The sequence below is a fragment of the Propithecus coquereli genome, unplaced genomic scaffold, assembly GCF_000956105.1.
Source record: "Propithecus coquereli isolate 6110/MARCELLA unplaced genomic scaffold, Pcoq_1.0 Scaffold249, whole genome shotgun sequence".
NCBI lineage: Eukaryota > Metazoa > Chordata > Mammalia > Primates > Indriidae > Propithecus > Propithecus coquereli.
The window spans coordinates 62,064-71,307 of NW_012148052.1; positions in this window are offsets into that span (position 1 = coordinate 62,064).

The following is a 9,244-nucleotide window of genomic DNA, read 5'->3' on the forward strand; positions in this document are numbered from 1 at the left end:
ACAGATGATTAGGTTAGGTGTGTTGCCCTTGGTTCCCCCCCCACCGAAGTCCGTGTTTCAAATATGTCCATCCTTCGGGTAGTGCGCATTGCCCTCCTTGTGTATACAAAGGCTCAGTTTTTTAAACTGAAAAATTTGGATAATAATATGAACTTCTCATGATCTGAGGATTAAGTAAGATGTGGTTTTTAAGCATTGGACACCATGAACATAGTATGTGCTAAAGAAATGGGAGAAATCATCATCATCATCATCATCATCATCATCATCATCATTCATCTGAGGTAAGACAGCCAGGAAACTGTCCGGATGGGGCTGAGCCCACACCTGTGGCCCTTTGAAACCCGTCTTCATTCCAGCATACATCTCTGTCTCTCTTCACCTGACACTTGGCCACGGTGCAGTAGGATTCAATTTGTTAAAATTCTGTGAAGAATTTTTGCATTTGTGTTCATGAGGGATATGGGCCTATGGTTTTCTTTTCTTGTAATATTTTTTGTTGGTTTTGGTATCAGAGTGGTGCTGGCCTCACAGAATGAACTGGGAATGGTTCCCACCTCTGAAAGTTTCTAGAAAAGTTTGTGCAGACTTTTAATTATTTCTTCCTTAAATGATTGGTAGAATTCACAAGTTAATCCATTTGAGTCTAGAGTTTTCACTGTGGAAGGGTTTTAACTATACATTCAATTTTTAAAACAGATATATGTCTAGTCAGATTATATATTTCTTTTCATAGGAGCTTTGTTAATGTCTTTCAATGAATTCATCTATTTTATCTGTTATCTAATTTATTGAAATAAATTTATTTATAATATTCCTTATTATTCTTTTAATGTCTATATAATCAATAGTGATGTTACCCTTCTTGTTCCTGAAATTTGACATCTGTCTTTTATCTTTTTTCCTGATCAGTTGGGCTACAACATTGTCAATATTATTTGTCTTCTGAAAAAACAAAACAAAACATTAGCTTTGGTTTCATGGATTTTCTCTATTGTTTTTCTGGGTTCTATTTCACTGATTTCTTAATCTTTATTGTTTCCTTTTTTATTTGTACTTTGAGTTTAATTTGCTCTTATTTATCTAGTTCTTAAGATGGAAGTAGAGGTCATTGCTATGAGATCTTTTTTCTTTTTTAATATAGATACTTTAGTGCTATGAATTTTTCACTGGGTACTGTTTAGATCTAGCCCAGGCAACAGAGTGAGACTGTGTCTCAAAAAAAAAAAAGAAAGAAAAATTACTGTTTAACTACATCTCACAAATTTTGATACATTGTGTCTTCATTTTCATTGGTTCCAAATACTTTCTAATTTTTTATTTTCCTCTTTGATTGATAGGGGTTTTTTAGAAGTGTGTTTTTAGTTTCTGAATTTTGGACATTTTCTAGATATATTTCTCTCATTGTCTTTCAGCTTTTGATGTCTGAAAAATTCTTTTTTTCACCTTGATTTTTTAAAGATATTTTCTTTGAGTAAAATGTTCTACTTTGATGGTTCCTTTCAGAACCTTCAAGACATTACTTCATGGTCTCTTTGCTTCCATTATCATTGATGAGAAGTCAGCTGTCATTCTTACCTTTGGTGCTTTGTATGTTATGTGTCTTTTTCTGGCTTCTTTTAAGACAAGTACTGGTTTTAAGCAACTTGATTATGAGGGATCTTATTATAATTTTCTTCACATTTATTTTTAATTTAGCTTGCCTTGGATCTGTGGACTTTTAGTTTTAATCACATTTAGGAAATTTTATAATTGATATAATTAATATGTGATAATATTAATATATAATTAGTAATTATCCATTATTTTCTCAAATATTTTTCTGTTTCCCCTCTATTCTCATTTGGGAACTTTTATTAAATATGTGTTAGGACACATGAAATTGTCCCACAGTTCACTGATACTCTGTTCACTTTTAAAGTCTTTTTTTCTGTGTTTGGTTAGTTTTTGTTATAATATTGTTATGATTACTAATATTTCTCCTGTAATCTCTAATCTAATGTTAATCTCACCCAGTGCATTTTTCATCTAACACATTGTAGTTTTCATCTACATATGGTTTCACAATTACATGTAGGTCTTAGATTTGTATTCTTCGTGTTTCTTCAGTCTTTCTTGCAGCTTTTTAAACATAAGGAATATAGATATATTGACTCTTTAATATCCTTGTTGACTTATTCTATCATATGTGTTATTTCTCAGTCTGTTTTTTGTTTGTTTTTTTTTTTTTGAGACAGAGTCTCACTGTGTTGCCTGGGCTAAAGTGCCGTGACGTCATCCTTGCTCACAGCAACCTCAAACTCCTGGACTCAAGTGATCCTCCTGCCTCAGCCTCCCGAGTAGCTGAGACTACAGGCATGCACCACCATGCCCCAATTAATTTCTTTCTATTTTTAGTAGAGACGGGGTCTCACTCTTGCTCAGGCTGGTTTTGAACTCCTGAGCTCAAACAATCCGCCTGCCTCAGCCTCCCAGAGAGCTAGGATTATAGGCGTGAGCCACCGCACCTGGTCTCTCAGTCTGTTTTAACTGAATTATTTTCCCCCTCATTATGGGTTGTATCATTTTGTTTCATTGCACTCCTGGTAATTTTTTATTGGGTGTCAGACATTTGAATTTTACCTTGTTGATTCAACATGTTGGATATTTTTTGGATTCTTAATAAATATTCTTGAGGGTTTTCTGGAATGAAGTTAGGTTACTTGTAAACATTTTGACTCTTTTGAATTTTGCTTTTAAGTTTTATGAGGTGAGACCAGAGCAGCATTTAGTCTGGCTAGCAGGGGCAGGAAATACCTCTGGTCCTATATGAGCTCTGAGGCTTGTTCCCACTAAGCCTTCCACTTGTTTTCCCCGCCTTCTTTCCTCCCTTCCCCATCCTCCAGTAATTTCCTCTCACACATGCACTGATCAGTACTCAACTGAACACTCGAGTGGGACCCTCTGCAGATCTCTGGAGCTCTTTTTTCTAGCAGCTTTCATTTTCCCAATACCCTGCTCCATGAACTCTAGACACCTTGGCCTCTCTCAACTCCCAACTCTATCACCTTAACCCAGGGAGACCACTAATCTCCTCTGTGTCCTCAATCCCCACGGCACAACCTGGTTACTCTTTCTAAGCAGCAACTTGGGGAAATTGTAGGGCTCACTAAATTAGTTTCCCGTATCTCATAGACCACTGTCTTTGTTGCCTGATGTTCGGTGTCTTGGAGAACATTATTTCACATATTTTGTTTGGATTTTTAGTTATTTAAATGGGAAAATAATTTTGATTCTTGTTACTTTGTCCTGGCTGGGAACAAAGTCTGTAACTGGTATCTCTATATTTTATAACTCTAACTCAACTCAATAATTATTTGGGACCAGGAAATTTTACTACATTGCAGTGATATCCAATTTGGTATCATTTCTAATAGAAAAAAAATGGAATCAAAACTACATGTCCAACAATAGGTGAACAATTCTTTGAAGATAATAGTTATAAAGAATATGCAAGTGGAAGGTAAATTGGTTATCATATAATACTAAATCTTTTTAAAAGGCACAATAATTGATTCATTAGGATTTGCCTGCAAAAAACAGAAAACCTAACTAATAGTGGCTCAGAGATATACAGGATTTTTTTTTTTTTCACATAACAAAATGTCTTGAGGTAAGTGGCTACTTGTATTAGTGCACAGCGGACTAATGTTAGTAGGAGACCACTGTGATTCTCTGAGCCTTTTCCTCACAGTCGCAAAGAGTTTGCCCAACTCCAAACATTACATTTGTATTCATGGTGAGAAAAAGGGTTTGAGGCATGGGTTTTTTTTCGTAGTCACTATCTCTTTTGTTAGGAAAACAAATATTTTCACAAAAACTCCCAAGTGGAGTTTCTCCTTAAGTCTCACTGGATGGGACCAGGTTCTGTATCTGCCCTTGCTGAAAGGGATTCTGGGAAAGGGAGAGCTTGGACTGCTCATGACATATTGATTACTCCAAATAAATGTTGTAACTAATAACATGGTTCCACTGGCAAAAAAGGGGGAAATGGATAGTCAACCATCTAGTATCTATCTCAATAAAATTGAATCTAAAGTGTGATATCAACTGGGTGAGAGAGAAAAAAAAAACCACTATCATTTCAGCATAGAAAAAAATCAGAAACAAATATCAAGAAGTCACAATGGAAATTTTCTTTGCTGTGTGGGTAATTACCCTAAAGGGTAATTTTTTCTTCTTTCTACCTTTCAGTGTTTATTAATTTTCTCAATGAGCATGGATTACTTTTGTAATTCAGCAACAAGGAGGAATCTAGTGGACATTATCCTAGGTATAGGGAATCCACAGTGGAATAACGTCTGGACCGAGAACCAAGACTCCCTATTTTCCCCTCAGCCTCTGTCGCCTTGCAGCTCAGGTAGAGATCTCAGGAACAGCTCAGACTCTGGAAGGCTCCCTGCCTCTGGTCTGGCTTGTCCTGGGTCATGACGCTGGGTGGGATACTGGTTAGGAGCACAGCCCTAACCAGTGTGTTCAGACCAAACTGTGTTCATAATCCCAGCTGCGCATAGGCTGCTTAGTGCTCCAATCTTCCATTTCTGTCTCTGTAAAATGGGGATAACAGTGCTGCAAGGATTTGTTAATAATACATACCACATGTCTGGCCCATAATAATCATTCAAAAAAAACCCAATTAAATACTGGTGCGATTATGATCTACAGAACACAGCTCCATTTTATAGAGGAAAGGCAGGCTCTGGGAAGCTACATGACTTGCCTAGGTCACAGTGACCAAGTCTATATGACTACAAATCCCTTGGTCTTCTGCTGCACCAGTCATTTCCCCAGAGATTGTTCTTTGGGGTCCTCAGCTGCTGAGCAGAAGGGCAGGGTGATCCATGGCTGTCAGTGGGGAGTGTCTGCTGGGGCTGCTGTCTGGCATTAGAGATCTTGACAAGAAGCAGGGTCCAGCTTGGGGATTATGGGCGGGATCAGGACGATAAGGGAGTATTAGAGGAGAACAGCGACCCAGGCAGCCCCACATCCCCTCCTAAGGAAAGGTGAGGCAGGTAAGGGCCACTGCAGTGTAACACAGGCTGGGGCTCTGGAGGAGAGGGGAGTGTGGTTAGAGGGGGGCAGGGGGAGGAGCAGACCACGGACACAGGGTGCTTTAGAGAACTCGCCATCAACCTCAAAAGGGACCAGCACTTGCTTTTAGCTGGTACAGGAAAGGATTTTATGCAGGGCAGAATCACAGCCACCTAAGCTGTCTTAAGAGAGTGAGCCTCCTGGGCCATATGAACAGCATTGGAGCATCCTTGTCAAGGAGGCTGCAGAGAAGCTGGGTTTCCTAGTCACCAACTTCAGGACAGCCTCCAAACCCAGGTTTGGTGAATCTCTGAAGTTGTCCAGAGCAGACTGTGAGATCATAGGTGTTGCTGAGGGCTCAGGGAGGGCCCTGCAGCCCAGAGCACATGAGAGTACGATTCCAAGCCTGCTGGTTCAGGACTCTTGCCCAGCCCCGGCCACCTGAGTGCAGGCCCTCCCAGGCACAGAGGCTCTATAGAGGACTGGGCTTGCCCTCCTCACCCTGGAGGGGAGGACCAGGTCTGGAGAGCTACAGCCTGGGGCAGCATCATTCGCTGAACATGCTCTGGGAGGCTGCAGCGTGCATCAGCTGCCTTAGGAACAAGGCTGGCTTTGTCCCCTACCTCCATCTGCTGGGCTCAATCAGCTGCCTGCCCCAGCTTCACTCATCCCGTATTTGGGCCATGACTCCTGCTCCTCCTGCGCCTTTTCACGTGGTGTGGGGTGGAGAGGACCCGTCTGCAAGCCGGTCAGCCCAACCACATCCTTGCCACAGACGCTCAGAGAGTCTGTGCTGCCTGGTGGTGATGAGTACAGGCTCCGCGTCAGCCACAGCTGTGGCCCTGGGCTGGGTGTGTCACCACTTTCCTTATCTGTAAAGTGGGTATAGTAACAGTCCCCACTCACAGGGTAGCTATGCACAGGCTTCCTGGTACAGCTTTACCTGTTTCCTGTGGCAGGTGTCTGATCCGATTGGACAGTGCCTGTATTTGCTGTTAAATCTTTCCCCATCACCCAGGTTATGGGCAGGAAATAAAATCCTGAATGTAAAGCACACGGTGCGGTGCCTAGCACGTAATGCGCTGTTATTGTGGGAATTATTATTATCAGCTGGGACAGGTACATGGTGAAAGACTCATGACATTCAGTGCCTATTCTTCCAACCCTCCCCACAACTCACTTGTGCCCTGGTTTCTCCTGAGGGACGTGAGACCTGCAGACACAGGTAATTCTTTCCTGACCTCTGGGAATGAAAGATAAAAGCATAGGGAGAAAGAGAATGTAATCATTCCTCTCTCTTTGCTTCTGGCTTCCAGTGTCTCCCAGTACGTGGACAGCTCAGTGAGTATTTATGGGTATCACCAGGCGCCAGGCTCTATATTGAGTAAGGAGATTATGACGAGAAAGAGCAAGATTGTGCACAGTGGAGCCCAGCTGCTCAGTGGAGATGTGTCTGACCTGCAGAATTTCCGAGTTATCTGGGACTTGCCCTGGGCTGGGACAGAGCTTGAGGAGCTGGCCAGCTGGGAGCCAGCTGCTCTGGGCCATAGTCTCAACCCTGCCACAAACTCCCATTGTGACCTGGAGTCCCTCTCCTTCCTACCACAAATCCGTTTCCCTGTCTCCTGTCTGGCGATGGCCTCTGAGGCCTCTGTGATGCTTTCTCTGTCAGCCCTTGAACAGATCTCTCTCAAGCATCAACCCCATTAACCTGCCTTGGAGTCTGGGAACCAAAACCCAGGCTGGCTTTAAAGAGTAAAGCCAGGCCGGGCGTGGTGGCTCACGCCTGTAATCCTAGCTCTCTGGGAGGCCGAGGCGGGCGGATCGTTTGAGCTCAGAAGTTCGAGACCAGCCTGAGCAAGAGCGAGACCCCGTCTCTACTAAAAATAAAAAGAAATTATCTGGACAACTAAAAATATATAGAAAAAATTAGCCGGATGTGGTGGCACATGCCTGTAGTCCCAGCTACTTGGGAGGCTGAGACAGAAGGATCACTTGAGCCCAGGAGTTTGAGGTTGCTGTGAGCTAGGCTGACACCACGGCACTCACTCTAGCCAGGGCAACAGAGTGAGACTCTGTCTCAAAAAAAAAAAAAGGGGTAAAGCCAGGGTATCGGTCTAACTCTCTTAGACTTTTCCCTGTAGACAAGGGAGCCATGGAGGAGGGCCCCGGTCAGGTTTTTGTCTTAGAAAGAGCACTCTGAAGGCCAGTGCAGAGAACGGGCTGGGCAGGAGGTCCAGGGCGAGGACTGAGATGAGACCAGGTGAGAGAGAGATGCCTCGTGTCTGAGCAGGACATCGCAGTGGAATTGGAGAGGGATGGATGGGCTGGAGAGACATTTTGGAGGTGGCAGGAAAGGAACCTGGGGACAGATAGGATGTAGGGGGGTAAGACAGGAGCTGAAGGAGTTTCCCCACGTTTCTGACTGGTCTGACTGGATGGATCTGACAGATGCCACAGGTTACCGCGTGCGTGTCTGTGTGTGCACGCGTGCGTTTGTGCACTTATCTGTGTGCATATATACATGTAATTAAACAGAACCCAACACAAGATTTGTTGCCCTCATGACTTGCCTTTTTCTCCTAAGAATCAAGGACAGAACATGTCAGTAAACTGATGGCTCGGACTGGCTGAGCTCTGGCTTTGCTGCACAGGGGAAGCCCTGTTTCTGCTGAGCATGTGTGAGATTCAGTTTCTCTCACGCATTCCCTCAGCCTCGGCTTCCCCATCTATAAGGTGGGGATGACGGTCCCTACCCTGTACTTCTCACAGAGGCACCATGAGGCTCAAAGAAAGAAGCGGTGTCAAGGCATTTTGTAAGGCACAGCCCAAAAGCTGACTTCTATATTTTTGGCCCAAACAGAGACACAGAATCCAGGCTCGTCATGGTAGATAATGACATTGCTCCTGTTCCCTCACATGGGGTTTCGGCTTCCAGCGCCTGAGAGTCGGCCAGTGTTTCCCAGGTACTTCGTAGAGGCTGTTGTACACTCTCGGGAGAGTCAGGGAGGGGTGATGGGGTCCAGGGATCAGGGAGCCTGAGTCCTGGTTGTGGAACAGCATCTGAGGGTAGACTTCACTGGTTCGCAAACAGCTTGTCCCCTGACCACAGCCTGCCCTCACGGTTCAACCAGGCTACACACTCTTAAACATCAGATCCTAAGAAAAATCCCATTCATTGGCTCTGTGTAAAAAATTAAAAGTGAGAAACGGCAGCACATTTTTTCACTCTAGGCCCCAATGTCAAATATTCTGACATGTTTGGATTGCTTCTTCACAGGAAGAATGTGGCTTGCCAAGTAGTTATTTGTATTCCTTTTTACAGCTGAGGAAACAGAGGCACTGAGCTATCAGCCCAAGTCACACAGCAGGCAGAGTGAGAGCCGGGTTCAAGCAGAACCAGCTGTCTCTGAACCCGCCCCCTTCTCATCCTGCCATGTGGCTTCTCTCCCTTCAAGACCACCTGGCTCCAGCACCATTATCTTTTGTGCAGATGAGGAAACTGAGGCAAACCTAGAGAGATAACATGACCTACAAAGGCTCTTTGGTGAAAGGCAGGGATCTAATAAAGATAGTTGTCTGCCAGCCACCTGACAGCTGTCAGACAGCATCTGTGAAGGTCTTGGACAGGTGCCCGGCACATAGGAGGGTCAAACTGTGTGCTGTCCTTTTGGCCAAAGTCAACAAACCATGTCAGGTATGGAACGCAGACGCACGTTCTTGTGAAGACTCATTCATGGTGCTCTGAGGGAGAATGAGCAGACTGGGGGACATGTGGGTGGGGGTCAGATACATTGGTGCCAAGAGGGGGAGTAACCCTGAGGGAGCATCAGGACTGCTCCATTCCCTAAGTACCGGCAATGCATGTGACACCTCTTCAGAGACAATGTCCTTTCCCTGTTCCTTGAAGAAACCGTGGTTCAGAGGGGTTAGGCTGAGATAGAGCTAAGGGCCAGTAAGAAGCTCAAAGAGTGAATGTGATGCTGGCTGTCGTGGGGAGAAGGAACAGAGGGTGGACATCTGGGGTGGTGGAAACTGATGGTGGCCATGACTTCTCAGGGTATTTGCTCACATAGCTGGGACCTGGATACTAGTCTTGTGTGTGGAGGACCACGAAGAAATGCAGTTATCATTTACAGAGCATCTACCACATGTTAGGCCTTCTGTGGGGTGA